Consider the following 16,457-nt stretch of genomic DNA (forward strand, 5'->3'; position numbering starts at 1 on the left):
GAAATACAGTGAGATCATTACATTTTCCAAAAGATATATTGGCTATGTTCTCAGGCTAGAGAAAGACAAAGGGGAGAAGAAAACACCATGTGGTCCTATATCAGAGTGCCAGGCCTGTTACCAACTGGTGCCCATCCCACCATGGCATTGCTGAAGGCTCCCAGAACATCCTCCATGTGAAGAGGGAAGTAACTCCATGATCTCTGGGTAAACACAGACACCTGGAACTCTTACACCACTCGGACTGGAGAGGTGTGTTGAACATAACTTCCTGCCCCTGAGCTGGGACTTGTCACACTCTTGTGTCAGTGTGGTCTTGGATAAACACCTACATGGTATTCTTCCCCTTTTTCATAGAGCATGAGAACATGCACCATAAGTCAACAGAGACAATTCACCTTTGAAAGGTGGAAAACCTCAATTTGTCCATGAAAGGCATGGCTTCAAATGTTATGGAGAAAGAATCAGGGTGAAATATGGAGGATTTTTCTCCTCAAACAGTGACATTCAGAACACTGGAGGAACTCACGTTCCTCTCCCTCTCCTGCTGTGGAATAAAGCTCTTACATAAGCTCTTACTTCTGAAAGAGATGGCCACAGACTTTTTATTTCTTGAGTCCTGATGAAGCAGCAAAATATAAATTTCAAGCAGCCAAGCTCCCCAGATACACACTCTGTAGGGTAGCTTACCTGTATGGAATGGGTTCTGGCCCACCTTGAACACCAGACAAGGCCTTGCCTGCGAATATAGTAGCTAGCCCAAATCAGAATAATGCCAGGAACCATAGCATGGATGATTACACAACTGTGTCAGGCCTATGGTATCACTACATTTAGTTTACTAGTATAGAGGTAACAATTGAGACAATTTTGCATGAGTTTATACTGTAAGTAAATTCAGAGGGCTAAATTTTACTTTGCATGTGATTTAATGAAGTCAAATTAATATCCTGCTGGCTTCTGAGCCTCTCCAGCTATGCTGGCTATGAAATAAAATGGGAAACTGCCCAAAAATTTATGACTTACGCTGCTTTGAGTCTGAACTCCCTGTTGTGTCATAAGAAATACCAGGCAGCACTCCAGTGCTTGTGGAGTACAGGATAGCTATTGCTGGTCAGAGTTAAAAGTAACTTTGTCAAAGGAGAGGAGTAAGGGAGAAGAAACCCGTATAAAAGTTCTTTCTCACTTAAATACAACTATGATCTAAAGTTACAATGACTTTTTCAGAGTTTTATCTCAATTGATAAAATACTTCTGATATGCTTATGATATGCTTGTATTGCATTTTCAGCAAATGTCTGGTAAGTCCCCCACAGGAATAAGGACAAGTGATTGTGTGACTTCTGCCAGGTGCCTACAGAACTCTTCATCTGTCTCTTCAGCCTGGTTGGCTATAAAAGACTGGTTTTACACTCCTCCTTGTCCAAACCTAGTTTAAAGCCCTCCCAATGAGCCCCACCAACACCTCAGCTAGAATCCCTTTCCCCAGCTGGTTAACCTCATCTGTTGCCAGCTATATAAACCACGCCACGATCAAAAAAAACAAAATTTCACTGATGGCACAAGATCTTAGCTATGTGTTGATCAGGTGGGTTTTCCTGTTCTTTTAAGTATGTTTTCCTACTACAGAAGAGATTGAGGAAAACAGCACCTGAGCTCCCGCTCTTTCAACTTATCACCCCAGTGCCCTAACGTTCCTTTTTATATCCCTTGTGCTTCTCCCCTTGACTTCATCGCTGCCAACACAAACAACAAAAGGCTGGTAATAATTGGAGGGCTGTAACAGACCAAAGAGTTTCCTAGAAAAGTCCCTGAACTGGTAGGCAGCAGGGAGGCAGCAGACTTCCCTGTGGAAGGGGTCCAATCAGCATTAAGGTACACCTGTTCCTCTCAAGAGTTTCAATATTGTTAATATTGCATACCTTATACGCATGACACTATTTCAAACAAACATATAATCACCTGTCTCATTGTCTTTATATTCGGTGCTGAATGGTGCAGCATCAGATCCTCTTGTTGTCACCTACTAGATCACATAAAAAGCAGTAAGCAAATATTTAAATATCTGCCTGACAGTATTTGGCCTTGCAAGCAACATGTAGTTTGCAGAAGGAGATTAGGTGGCAGAGGCAATGGAAGAGAAACCTAGTAGCACCACTTCTGTGGAGGCCACTTCTGTGGAGGGTTTGAGAATAGTCTATCAGTGAATCATAGAATCATAGAATTCTTAAGCCATTAAGCCATTCTATGATACTATGAGTGAATGAAAATTTATCTCAATTATAGCTAATATATATTCAAAGACACAGAATTCTTTATCTACATCATGGATTTCCTGTATATGGGAATCATCTAGGAAGATAGATCTGTTAGCCATGGGAGATCACTATCGTCACTTCTGACTCAAGGAACAGTCTCTCCTCTTCCGCCCACAAATTCCTTCTTATGAGATGTCACTTATCCTCAATAACAAGATGCTTTTAATTAAAAGGGGAAAAGATAAATTGAAATGATACCTCATACTTAGTATCATTATTAATGCAAAAGGCAAACACAATAGCTTTCTGTTGATTTTTGTCCAGCTCATATTCTTAGGAATAACCTACATAAACCTTAAAAATAGGTACTTATGGGATGACTTGTCTACATCAGATGTTATTGAACTCACATTATAATTCTTTCTCTTTCATGGATAAAAGAAATGCAATCTAACCTGGGTAATCTCTTTTCTAAAGCAAAAAATCTTCATTGAATGTTGTGTATGTGTATGAATTACCAGATACGAGATAACAAATTAAAAAACATAAAAATTCTATTGAATTTCATGAGTATCTGGCATATTTAACACTGTCATTTTTTTACTCTCTTGAATGACTCTCCCTCCAATCTACTCTTAAGAAAGCAAACCAACCTACTAAAGAAGAAAAAGAAGTATTACATTTGATTTCCTTTTGACTCCAAAGGATTTTGTACTTTTGCTGTACCAGTACTAGTGAAGAAACTACTAATGTGAAACAAGAATACAATACATGTTTTCCTTATCATCATCCCTGGAATAGTACTTCAAAGCATACAGGGAAACATGGGTAAGTCCTGCATATAACCTGCTAGAATTCTGGGAAACAGAAGGAAATTATTTCCACTTATGGTACAAATGCTTACTCAGGAAGCATAATAAATTATATTAATCTAAGAGTAGTACCTTAGTGTAGTACTATTCTTTCATATCAACTTCAATTCATATGTGTAAAAATATTTTTCCACAATTTACTTTGTACTGAATTTATCCTTTTTTTCCATTAAGTTGTTTATTCTCGTACTGAAGATATAAAATTACCTATTACTCACAGAAACATCCTCAGTAGTATTCTTTGCCTATTTGAAGATCATCAGTCTGAATTTCTAAAAGTGGTGCTTTTAGATGGATTTCTTTCCTATTTTTCCAATTAATTTCAACATGACAAACTGAAAAAAGTTTTAACCTTGAGGTATCTGACAGTATTTCTGTTATAGCATTATCCAGTAACAATAAAAAATGAGGAGGATAAGGGTCAGAACAAAATGCTTTACACGAAAGTAAAGGATCGAATCCATCTTTTGAACTACAGCTGTGTTTATTACTATTTAGATTGAAAATGTGATTTAGGCAACTTAACCAGACTTTGGAAGTTTCACCAAGAATAAAATTCAACTGCTATTTGTTTTCCTGACTTTGGCAGCCGCCTAGATCTTTCTAAGTACTTCACCGTTGGTCTACAGAAATCCAGAAATACCTGTAATACCTTTTCTTCTTCAGGGACTTGATACAGAAGGCATGTTTGATCATCTTGATGGGATTCATCCCATGAAGATGTAGGCTGTACAATTTCTTTGTCTTTGACTGAATTATTCACCATTAGTTCTAGGGCTCTCTCACCTCAGCCAATAAAGCACCTTCATGTTGTGTTTCATGTGTCTTCTTGCCAGCGATAGCTATGTAAATTCATAATTCTGTCCACTGTCTTCAAAGGGATCTTAGAAAATTAGTTCAGACTTGGATATCTACAGTCTATATAAAGCCAAAGGAATACTAGCCATTCAGACTCTTTATAAACAATAGCTTTAATTTCTTTCTTATAAAACCAGAACACCATAGGGAAGTAGAAGAACCTACAGCTTTAAAGAACAGCTAATGCATTCATTCTTGGGTCAACGGGATTCAGATCCATTTCTTCCTCTGATCAAGATAAGGATGAATTCACAATGTAGATTATATACAAAAACTGGGGTGAGTCTTATTTATCACATTATTTGTTGAACGAGGACCTGAAATGGATTAAGTATCGTTTAATTTCCAATATTCATTTTAACATAAAATGTACCAAGACACAGGGGAATTCAAGATTAAAGTTCAGGACTCCAACTATTAAATGAGTGCACCGAAGATGATGTTGCTGATGTATGCTCCTTTGTTTTTTTCACTCTTTCCTTGGTTCCATGAACCTTATATTCCTTTCTCCAAAAGGCCAAGGCCTGACAAGAGAGGTAGATAACAATAAACACAGTTTTTGCTGCAGGGACCTTCAGGAAAAAGGCTGTCATACAAAAAAGAAACTACCACTGTTACATCTTCTCACTACACAGAAAAGAGAATCAAATGCACTTAAGATCTCTGAGACAAGCACCAAAGCTTCATTGTGGTTGCTTGGAAGAATGTCTTTGTCAGCATCTCCTATTTATCAGGTTTGTAAATATAACGCTTATAATTTCACCTGGATGATCCTAAGTGCCCAACTCCAGTTTTCAATTCCAGCCTGAGAATCAAATGGTTAAAAACTGTATCCTACATTGCCTAAATTGTAGGTTTCCATATATTTCAATAGATTTGTCTCTAGAAGCCTATAAAATTAACCACATGAATCTAACTACGTGACCAGGTAAAATTTAATTTACCTCAAGTCCATGTCCATTAAAGAAGTTAGTAAAGAATTGCCAGAAAAATTTGTAACCAGATAACGTGATGTTAAGAAAAAGAAAGGGTAGAAAATTCGACAGGCTCAAATAATTTTCCATAGATCTGGAAAAAATAAATAAATAAAAATGGACCAAAAAGGAAAGCAGGAAATAAGAACTGGAGAACATAATATTCAAAGAAAAGTTATAAAATACATTCAAATCATACATTCACAGTCCAAAGAGAGTCACTATAGTCTGAATTAGTCTGTCTTCTCACCGTATGAGATTAGGTTGAATGTAGGGCTGAAATCACAGCACTGAAGACACAACACTCTATTCAGAAACACATTGCATACAGAGTGCTACATCACTTTTTGTGTAAAGTATAACACACACAACAGAGAATGGCAGCAAAATAGTCAAATTAAAATTATATTAAATGTACAGTATTATCTCTCTCATTCATATTTTCTTTTGGACCCAGTTTGGTTGGTACATCAAAAACTACTCTTCTACTAGGGCAGTTAAATAGCAGTAACATGATAACATTAATTATACTTATAAAGCAGCTAATGAAGGGTTTGAAGTTCTTCTTTTAAGGTCGTTGTCTGTACCACTTTGAACTATATTTTGAATAAAAATCAGAACACTACAGAAAGCAGAAGACTCAGTTAAGCTCATGGTTTTAAAGGTGTGTTAGGGTTGGACTCACACTTGTCCTCTGCAAAGACTCAAATGTCACTTCTGAAAATTACTAAGTGCTTTGATATAGTAATTTTGAGCAGTCTAGAATCATAGAATCACTAAGGTTGGAAAAGACCCACAGGATCATCAAGTCCAAACATTCGTTCATCCTTCACCAATGGTTCTTGCTAAACCATGTCCCTCAACACAACGTCCAAATGCTCTTTGAACACCTTCAGGGTCAGTGACTCCACCACCTCTCTGGGCAGTCCATTCCAGTGCCTGACCACCCTTTAAGAGGAGTAGTATTTCCTAACATCCAGCCTGAATCTTCCCTGGCACATCTTGAAGCCATTCCCTCTAGTCTAAATGCATACCTGGAGAACTCTTCTGTAATTTGAGCTGTCAGAGATCTTCCATCCAAACACAGTTCTCATTTAAACCTTTGCGTCTACTTGCAGCTACGCAAAATTTTCCTTACTGCACAGGAATGAATATTCCATCTCTGTATTTTCAAACACCGCCACATTAGACCAGCAGACATTGCTATGACTTGTTCAAATTTCTCATAATGAGTTACCACAGCTTCTATATGATTGTGATGTCTACAACTGATAATGCACATCTCTTCCTGACAGTAATTTTCTTCACATTGTACTGTCAATCCACACAACCGATCACTTCCTTGTACCTATGCCAACATCCATCTCCACTGGAAGAAGCAAGTGAGCCCTATGTAATATATAGAACTGACCCTAAACAAGTCCTCCTTATATTGCCTGAGATAATGCAAGCTTGTGTGAAAGTCCACCCCTTCTGTAATGTGCTTGGAGCTATCCCATATACCCTGCTGGGTAACAGAAAGGGAAGCTTTGAGACAACACAGTTGCGGTGTGTAAAAATTACCATGGGGGAACTGTGAAAGAGTAAAACACACCACCAAGACCTGGGACAAAAGGCAAGGATAGGAGCTCAAGCAAATTAACTGATCTGGATCATGGAGCACAGCTGAAAATTAAGGTGAAAGTCTTGGACCATGGAACAAGTAAGGTATGGAAATGAAAGTATGAGTTTTAGCATGAGCAAGTATCAGATTCTGCACCTGGGACAGGACAATTCAGGATATATGTACAGACTGTGGGATGAGAGGCTGGAGAGCAGCCTGATAGAAAGAGATCTGGGGAGCTGGTTGACAGTAAATTGAACATGAGGCAGCAGTGTGCCCTGGCAGCCCAAAGGGCCAACCGTACCCTGGGGTGCCCCAGGCCCAGCACTGCCAGTGGGCGAGGGGAGGGGCTGTCCCCTCTGCTCTGTGCTGTGTGGCCTCTTCTCCAGCACTGGGTTTGGTGCCACAATATAAGGAGGACACAAGGCTATTAGAGATTGTCCAAAGGAGAGCTACAAAGCTGGAGGGTGAGGTATGTGAGGAGCAGCCAAGGTCCCTGGGTTTGTTCAACCCAGAGCAGAGGAGCTGAGGGAAGGCCTCATGGCAGCTGCAGCTCCTCATAGGGAGTGGAGGGCAGCGCTGAGCTCTGCTCTCTGGTGACCACACTAGGACAAGATGGAATTGCATGTAGGAGGGAAGGGTCACCGAGAGGTGGTTGGGTCTTGGAGCATGGTCCCCAAAGCAGTGGTCGCTGCACCAAGCCTATCAGAGTTCAAGGAGCATTTGGACAGTGCACTCAGAATTTGACTTTTACGTGGTCCTATGTGGAGCCAGGAGTTGGACTCAGTAATCTCTGCAGGTTCCTTTCAACTAAGGACATTCTGTGGTTCTATGAAATGAAATATGATAATGGAAAGGTAAAAAGAAAAATGTAGAAAAGTTCGCATATTGGAGGAATGAATAAAAATCTAAAGACAGAATGTGAGACCATTTCACTGTAAGGCAAGAATAAAGTGAAAGACTGAAAGAAAACAAATTAAAAAGACTGTCAAAATTTAACAAATGGTAAATGAGAGTCAGGTGGAATTTTTCATGGTTCCTATACTGAAGTGTTTGTTGTCTTAGCTGAAAAGTGAAGGAAAAAATTGAACAAAGGAAAGGCTATTCCTGCTTTTTTCCTTGCAGAGCTGGAACTGAGAATATCCCTCCAGAGAGTGTGCCCATACAATTACCTTCCCTATCCCATATAGGAAATACCTTCACAAATCACATAAATACTGTGTTGACATAGTGCAGACCACAAGCAATACAAGAGGAGATGTGCCATGCTAGGGTATTTGAAGAAGCCTACATAATCAGACAATGGATTCCTATTTTAATAGGAATATCTATCACTATTTTGGGAAACACAAATCATAATATATGACATACATGATGTATTGCTAATATGCAAAACAGAAGAAGAATGGAAGGTAAATTCTATACCTTCTACTAATATAATTAAAAGAAATATATTTGGGCACATGCGGTTGAGTTTAATTCTCAATAACTACAGCAAATCTAGGTGGACTTAAACCTTAAGGTCATAGCTAAAATCTCAGTGTACAGATGGAGCTGTTTACTTTCTGTTATCAGCAATATTTTATCTTTCCTTTGAAGATAATCTATCCATCAACTTTAACAAAGCTTAAAGGATAGTTTTCCTATCGTGATTTCATGATTTCTTTCTTAGAAAGGATACAAGAACTGTTTTTTCAGAATAAAGTTTAACTAGCAGAGGCATTTATTGATATCTTACTGACTAAACATCTTTGGAATAATGAATTTCAGGAGCTTTGCTGATCTCTTAAATAAAAATTAAAATAAACAAATAAATAAAAAGATAAATCACCTCTGCATTACTGACTCTCTTCCTAAACCTTGAAAATATTCAATAGAAAACTCTTCAACTCACTGACAGTTCTTTACCCAAACATGAACAGTAAGGCAGCCTCACTGGGATGGCAGTAGGTACCTGCCTGTTGGGAAAAAAAAAGGCCTCCGGCTCAAAGGTAGGGATATTGAATCTATTTGGATAAACAACAGTCAACAAACTGTGTTCTGAACTCTGAACATACATATTTTTTAAGTCTCAATTAGTTTGCTCTGTTTTTCACAAGTTTCAGTATAACCCAGGGCTGTCATACAAGGATCTCTTCCCTCTCTACATGCATCTTGGTATTTTTTTGGCCTGCAAGTTTGTAACAGAGATTTCCTGAGACAACCTGAACCCATGTTGTTGGGTTTTATTTTTTTTCTTCTTTTGGTACAGGGCTGTTCAGTAGCATGGGGCATCCCTTTCACTAATCTCATTTCATCCCTTTTCAGCACTAAGTTTGTTTATTTTCTTGGAAACACAGGATATCTACTAATGCACAAATTTAAAATGATTCTACAGTTAAAGATTTTCTTATTACAGCTCAGTTTTGAATTCTTAAAGGAGTGGAATAGCCAAAGAAAAATGCTACTAAAATCATAACTCAGGATAAATACAAGGAAAACAAGCCAGTGAAACAATATTTCTGGATGCTGAGAAAAATGAGAAAAGGGAACATTTTGCCATTCTCCCTTTATTTATTTCAGGAAGTTCTGTGCTACAAAGATGGAGCTTATAATTTATTTAGGATTGATGGTCTTTCTGCTCATTGAGTGCAAGAAGAAAATTTTATTTTAGGAATGCCACAAGAATTTCCAGCTGCTTTAGCTTAACTTACGTGAGCTACTAATGGAAATACAAACTTTCACTGCAAGGACACAGCTTCCCAAATAGACATATGAATAAATGTTCTTGATCAACTTGCTGCATAGCAGCAGCATTAGGCATAATTTTTGTTCTAAAACTTAGCTTCCAACTGGAAAAAAAACAGATAGCTAAGTGAAGCCTGTGTGCATCAACATCAAGTAAATCTGAGACAGACTGGAAAGTTAGACAGAGAAATACATGAGATTTAACAAGATGTTATATGAACAAGTCTTCTACAGTACTGGTCATTTCAAGATACTATGACTTAGGTCTCTTTCTGTATAGCTTCCCTACTGTAGTTTTTCTAAAGCAGCAGGAAAGCAACAGTTGAAACAGTTTTAAGATGTTTTGTACTCTAGAAGAGAGAGCATGATTCTGAAGATGCAAGTAGAAGGTTGGGAAAATCAAAAATAAAATTTTTAGCTAATTTATAAAATAGAAATCACAATCACTTTAACAATCTATTGTAATATCAGTAAGAAACTTGGTCACAGTTCATAAGTCATTTAATGTCATGAGCCACATTAAAGATAGGAATCTTGTGATTACTCAGGGTTTATATGTAAGAGTACTGAAACTAAAAACAATTGTTGCTGCACGCATTTTATGTTTAGAATTTCCACTGTACCTTGTATTCAACTAGAAACTAATGTCTGTACAAAGAATAACAATGATTTTTTTCTTTGCCTTTCTTTTTTTCCTACATGAAACTTGATATCGTTAGTAAAGCAAAAATTTCTGAAAATATTACTCAAGTGACTTAACTTGACAAAATGGATGCATTCTGGAAAAGCATTTCTGCACATGTGTAGAGCAATGCCCCATACCAATATTTCTCTGACCTATCAAGAAAAAAATATCCATTGCCTTAGTCAGTAAATAAAGATCCCAAAACTGAAACCAATAATAATCCCCCTTTCTGTAGGTTAATAATATTTCTAGAAATGTATGTTCCAAACAGGAATATACATAATCATACTGAATGACCAGATACGCTGAGCACTAAATTTGACAGCATCCACCGTCAGCAACCAAGGCTACCGAACAAGAAACCGGAGGAAATCTTTGATCAGTAGTTGTTTGCTCTGGGTTGAAGATGGCATTACAAAGTCCTGGTGCAGGCTGGCCTTCTTGAAACAGAATGTTAAATGAGTGAGAGCAAATGTTGCAGACGCAGTACTTGTAAACATTAGGAGCTTTGTGATAGGCCCATGCTGCTTTTCTAGCCTAAACCTAACTCACAGTCACAATAGCATGTTACCTTTTTGTTCCTCTGTTCCTCTGAGGCAAGTGACCTCACTGAAACATTCACTGTCATCAAGGACACATTTTCAAAACAAGTCTACCAGCTCAATTCTTCGAAACTTTTGGGCTACCTTTTATGTTCAGCCTGATTCTAAGATGCATTTTAAAAAGACTATGGACAAACTGTCTTGTAATTCAACTGCTTTCTGTATACCTCAGCTTAACTTCAACTCCTCCTCACCACATTCCTCCATTTAGATTTGAATCCAGATTTTCAGTAGGTCAATAGGTCACCTAACAAGACAAAAAGATCCAGTTACAACACACTAATGAGCTTTTAAGCTATCCATTACTCAAGTACTACATATTCAACCACCAGAATCATCATTTGCTCAGAAATGAACACATCTTTGTCTTGTACCCTCTAGGACATTTTGGCTTACCTGGGCTGCATTGAGTGAAGGGGAATTGTCTTGGGCCTCATTATACATAGGTTGCTCCAAAAGTAATGCCTCTTGTTTATTTTCATGGAAACGACAACAGACACAAATAGCACAATAACACTCACTGACTGAGCAAAATTTCAGCTACAAAACAGTATTTTTCCACATAGTCACCACAATTAGCTATGCATTTGTGCCAGCAATGAATAAGTGCCTGCATATTGTGCTTGTAAAAATCTGTGCCAGTGGATGTTAATCACTATCACTCTTGTTACTTCTGAAACACTCCACCCACCACCTCGCTGTGCTCACGTCCATCTTTTGGTCTACACAAATGTTCTGCAAGTATTGATGCATGTCAGTGGGTGACATTTTTTCTGCATGGAGGAATTCCACATCTTTGCTTCATACACACTCACATGTTAGCAGCCATTTGGTTGGACTGCCCCTCTGCTGCTGTCTGACACACAGAAACAAAATGTAATGGAATAATGGCATGAAGGTTCCACCGTACTGTGATACCACCAACATCATTCACCTCTGACATTGTAAGCCAACAACATAAAATAAGAGGTATTACTTTTGGAGCAGCCCTAGTAAAATATAATAGAATCATAGAATGGCCTGGCTTGAAAAGGACCTCAGAGATCATCTAGTTTCAACCCTCCGCCCCCTCCCCCCCGCTATATGCAGAGTCGCCAACCACTAGACAAGGCTGCCCAGAGCCACATCCAGCCTGGCCTTTAATGACTCCAGGGATGGGTCATTCTTGGGCAACCTGTTCCAGTGTGTCACCACCCTCTATATGAAACATTTCTTCCTAAATATATAATACAGTTAATGTATATAAAGAAACAAAACTTTCTTTCTTTCTTTTTTTTTAATTAAAACATATACGAAAGAGAGCAACAAAAATGTAAAGTTAGTTGAACATTTGACCCTGTTTTTGTGAAACCTATACACTGGTCTGTTTCAATGGCAGTGGTTGCAATTCTTTGTGTTTTCAAGGTGATCAGGAGAGAATTTTCATGAAATTTTACCCTTCCTGTATTTCATGCTTCAAAATACAAATGTACATACTGCTAAAAAGTGATGGCATGAATAAGGTGTTGCTGTGAAGTGAGGGATATTTCTCTCTGACAAGAGAGTTGTTACAAGTGTCTGGTAAAGAGACATGATCAAATTTTTATTGTAACCCTATATGTTCCATTGAAAATTCATGTGATGTATTTATGGGGACTGAAAATGGAGGTGCAAATAAACAAAAAAAAAATTGATGTTTCTTTCAGCAATCTTGAGACTACATGTTTTTTGCTGTTCACAGGTCTGTGTTCAACCAATGTACCAAAATCCAGAAACTTATTTGCCATAACTTAAGTGAGCACTGTGCTGCATACTGCCCATGCCCCACTTTCAGCCCAGATGGGATTTACAGTGCACCACTGTTTGATTGGTGCTGAGGGTCTGGGCTGCTCTGCAGGAAAAACCATGCTGGCATTGGGCAGGGCGTGGCCACATTGTAAGTGGTGCCAGGCCAACTGCCACTGGTGGGCTGTGGGTTGGACATGCCTTCTTTAGGGCATAACAATCATGAACTCAGTGAAATCACCATCTTTTAAAAATTTTATTTATTTATTTAATACTGTGCAGGTGCAGGAATTTGTTTTCTGCACAAGACAGAAGCACTCTTCAGTATACCTGCTGTGACCAGTGCCTGTATGGCAACAAGGATGTACAATAAGCATGTCTGCTTACAGTGGAAAATGCTACATGAACAGTACTAGCTGAGATGCTTGAACGAGAGTGCTGTGCAGAAAAAATCCTCTTTGAAAAAACATTCGGTCTGTGTAAATGTTTCATTTTACAAAGGACAATGATAGTCCTGTATTTACTAAAAAGTCTCAGAAAGAACTTTTCATCTCTTAGGAAGATTTCTATTACTTGCTTTCTCTACACGGAGGTGCATAACGAGAGTTTCCTCTTCCTGGATTGACGTCATTCGCAATAGCAACAGCAATTAATGAAACAGTCATGTACTAAAAATAACTTCTTTAAACAGAAGAAAAATACAAGGAGGTTGTTTTGGTTTGTTTGTTTTTTTCCTTTGGAGTAATCCAATAAGCTATACAGAGTTACTGCCTCATGACAAAGGTTACGGAAGAAGGTTACTTCACCACAGCTCCTTGCCCTTCTGTGGGTTACTCCTGATTTCCACCAGCACAGATCTAAACCTTTGGGTTTAACATAAAAAGTACCCTAGGAGTCACTGGGAGAAGGAGGAAACATGACTGTCAAATCTTCTGCATATGAGAACACCCGTTCTGCTGATCATTGCATACTGCTGTCATATCTGACCAGAACACAGCAACTGGTTCTGTGTCAGAGATCTCAGAGACAGCCCTGTGTCTCTCAGTCCTCTCACACAATATTTATTGAGGCAACACAGGGAGGTATTTCGATTTATTTTTAAATGGAAGAGAGGAAGTCAGAATCCTTTAATGGCAACTACCACACTGATTCAGCTAGGGTCAGGATTTAGAACAAGAAGGAAGGAGAAAAAGAAAATACACACTGCACTGATGGACAGCACACCGTCACAAAAAAAAAAAAATAAAAAAAATAAAAAAAATCACCTGATAATAAGCAAACAAACAAGCAGTCAGAGAAAGCTTTGATTAAGAGGGAGAAGCATTAAGTGGTAATGCTGAGTCCTTTTTTGCCTACTTTTTGTAGTTAAAGGAAATGAAGAGACCGGGAACACTGTTCAAGATAAAACCATGACAAATACTCAATAAGGTGGAGGAGATGATTGCAGAAACATTAAAAATAAGCACTCCTGTAAGCAAGGCTTGTATGGGTGGAGTATAGTTCGGATGAGCTAGTAAGGCTTTTCCACCTCCAACTTTAGCTTTAGACATTTACATAATCACACCCAAAACTCTGAGGCAGCTATCACTAATCACAGCTTCAACAGTTTCCATGACTAATTCTGAAAGGCCAGCTGCTCGTGATGGAAAAGTCCTATGAAGTCACCAATCCATCCCTTGGACAATGTCAGACTAAAGATATTGTTGCAAGATGGAACATTTTCTATTTAAAGCATAGGTCTGGGTGTCAGACAAAAAAGGGCTCTGTTCCTGGTTTGCTTTTTACTTCCTGTATAAGTTTCTGCAAAGCTGTTTGGACTTTCTGAACTCAAGTTCCACTGTCTGTAAAGTTGGCAGAACTACCTACCTACCTGACTGTGTAGATCCAAATTTAAGCATAGGAATACGTCCTAAGGCTTTTATATGGAATTACTGTGTACATATGCAAAATAATTTTTTACATGTAGCACTGCTTTCTAAGGCTGTTGTGGGACAGGGAGGTGTCTCAGAGAGTAACTTTGCTAAATCTGCTTTTGTAGTTCTTCCTATCTACTTTAAAAATATGATTGAAAGTACCAGTAACTTGAGATTTTCCCAATAGCTTTCAAATAAAAATTTCTTCATTGCCTGAGTGTTCTTTGCTTATGTTTTAATCATTACTTTTTTTTTTTTTTTTTTAACCATGGTAATCAGGTAATGAAGATTTTAAATTACCAGAGGAAAAAGATGCATTCCAGTTGTTGACGATAGGTTAAATAAACTGACAGAATTGTATACTAGAAAGTAGGCATCTGGCATTAATACCTCTGCTGATTATCAGCAACAGCAGCTGCTGTACCCTGTGTTATATTATATTATAATATATATGATATACTTATATATTCTTATAATCTCCTAACAAGTAATGGTGGCTGCATGCAAAATAAACCATAAACCATCAGACTGATACTACAACTACCAGTGTTGAACAGTTGCTTTGGTAATCTTGCTTTATTTCTGCAGGCCAGATAGCCATAGTTATAATAAAATATTCTTCTTGTGAATTTTCTAAGAGTTCCATTTTTTAGGAGATATTGCAGAGATTTTGTCTTGACATTAGGAATGAGTAGTATATCTTTCCATCAATGTTCCATTACATTTTACTAGCACTGTATCCTCTTCATATAATAAAAAAAAGTTATTTTAAATGATAAAATCTTTTTTTACTGCCACTGTCTTACAGTAAGGCAGTTCAATATAATGAGAAGAAGAAAGGAACAGTATTTTCATAAGGCTGTATTATTAGTATAAGGAATCAAATGATCTTTGAAACTCAGGGCTTCTATATTTCTCAAATTTAGAAGATGTTTGGCTAGATTTCTTGGCCAAATAAAATAGTGTGACAGGCTAATATAAAAACAGCCTTTTCATCCTGCACATACTGAGAATCCAAATATATATATATACTTTCTTTTGTGCTAGACAAAACCATTTTCAATGTATTTTCTTTTTAGTTAGACAGATCTCCAAAGAGCCTTTTTTTTTTTTTTTTTTTGGTGAACAGACATGCACTGTCACTTTTAAAGACAGACCTTTTTTCAAGATGGTCTTTTTCCAAATACTTTGATGATTTTCACGTTCTTTCTTTGCCGTAGTTCTGTCAATGTCAATACAATAGCATAAACATTCATCTTCAAGAGCTACAGAGCTTTCTTCCTCCTAATGTATCTAGTCAAATATGCTCCACAAGGACAACAGCTACACTTGACTGAGCACACCAATGATCAGAAAACACTGTGGGACTTGTGATGCATTAGATGGAAGGGGATCCCTATATGGCACATTTACATCATCAAACACAACATAATAATTATTATCACATAATAAAACAGCTTTTTACACTACTGGAATTCAGATAGTTATTTATCTCTGCACCAGAGATTTGCACCTTAGGGACTATTGATGGCTTTGGGTTTCTCAGTAAAAAAAAAGACAATAATGTACTGGGACAAGTTAATCTGGGGCCGAAGATGGTTGAGAGACTGGAAAATATCACATATGCAAGGAAGCTGTTTTAAAAGAGCTATTTTAGTTCTATGTTGAGACATTATTGCTGTCTGTACCTACTGAAAAGGACCACATGGAGTAGATGGAGTCTGACCTTTCTCAGATACACACATGGATAGAAGAAAAGACAACAAACTCAATGTGGAACAAAAGAAAGTCCAACTTGATGTGAAGAACATATTTTTACCATAACCAAATATTGAAGAGGTTGTCCCAAAAGGTTGTGGAATCTCCATGTTTGAAGACAGTTAAAACCCAGCTGCACATGGCCTTGTGAAACCAGCTACATGACTCTCCTTTGAGCAGGGGATTGCACCCCATGTCCTTCAGAGGTCTCTTCCTATAGAAGTCATGCTGAATTGTCCAAGGCTGCTCCCTAGCAAAAAGAAAGATCTACAAAAATGTTAGTTTTTTTTTTTTTTTCAAAAAGGACCTTTATTAGTTGTCATTATTACATTTTTAAATTACACTAGCATCTGATGGAAGTCTAAGCGATTCTCTGAAAGGTGACTAGTATAGCAACTTTCTATGCAATTACTATAGATGCATTTTTTATAGTATAGAAATGA

The 16,457-nt window shown here is 37.7% G+C and overlaps 1 long non-coding RNA gene across 1 annotated transcript in view; it reads right to left on the minus strand.

Moving 5' to 3' along the window:
- The window catches only part of LOC121108526, a 37,271-nt gene extending 21,016 nt beyond the window's left edge, over positions 1 to 16,255 (minus strand). Inside the window, exon 1 of the long non-coding RNA XR_005843065.1 lies at positions 16,076 to 16,255. This is a non-coding gene — a long non-coding RNA (uncharacterized LOC121108526). The remainder of the gene's footprint in view (positions 1 to 16,075) is intronic.
- Positions 16,256 to 16,457: the final 202 nt, after the last annotated feature.

The sequence above is a fragment of the Gallus gallus genome, chromosome Z, assembly GCF_016699485.2.
Source record: "Gallus gallus isolate bGalGal1 chromosome Z, bGalGal1.mat.broiler.GRCg7b, whole genome shotgun sequence".
NCBI classification, from domain to species: domain Eukaryota; kingdom Metazoa; phylum Chordata; class Aves; order Galliformes; family Phasianidae; genus Gallus; species Gallus gallus.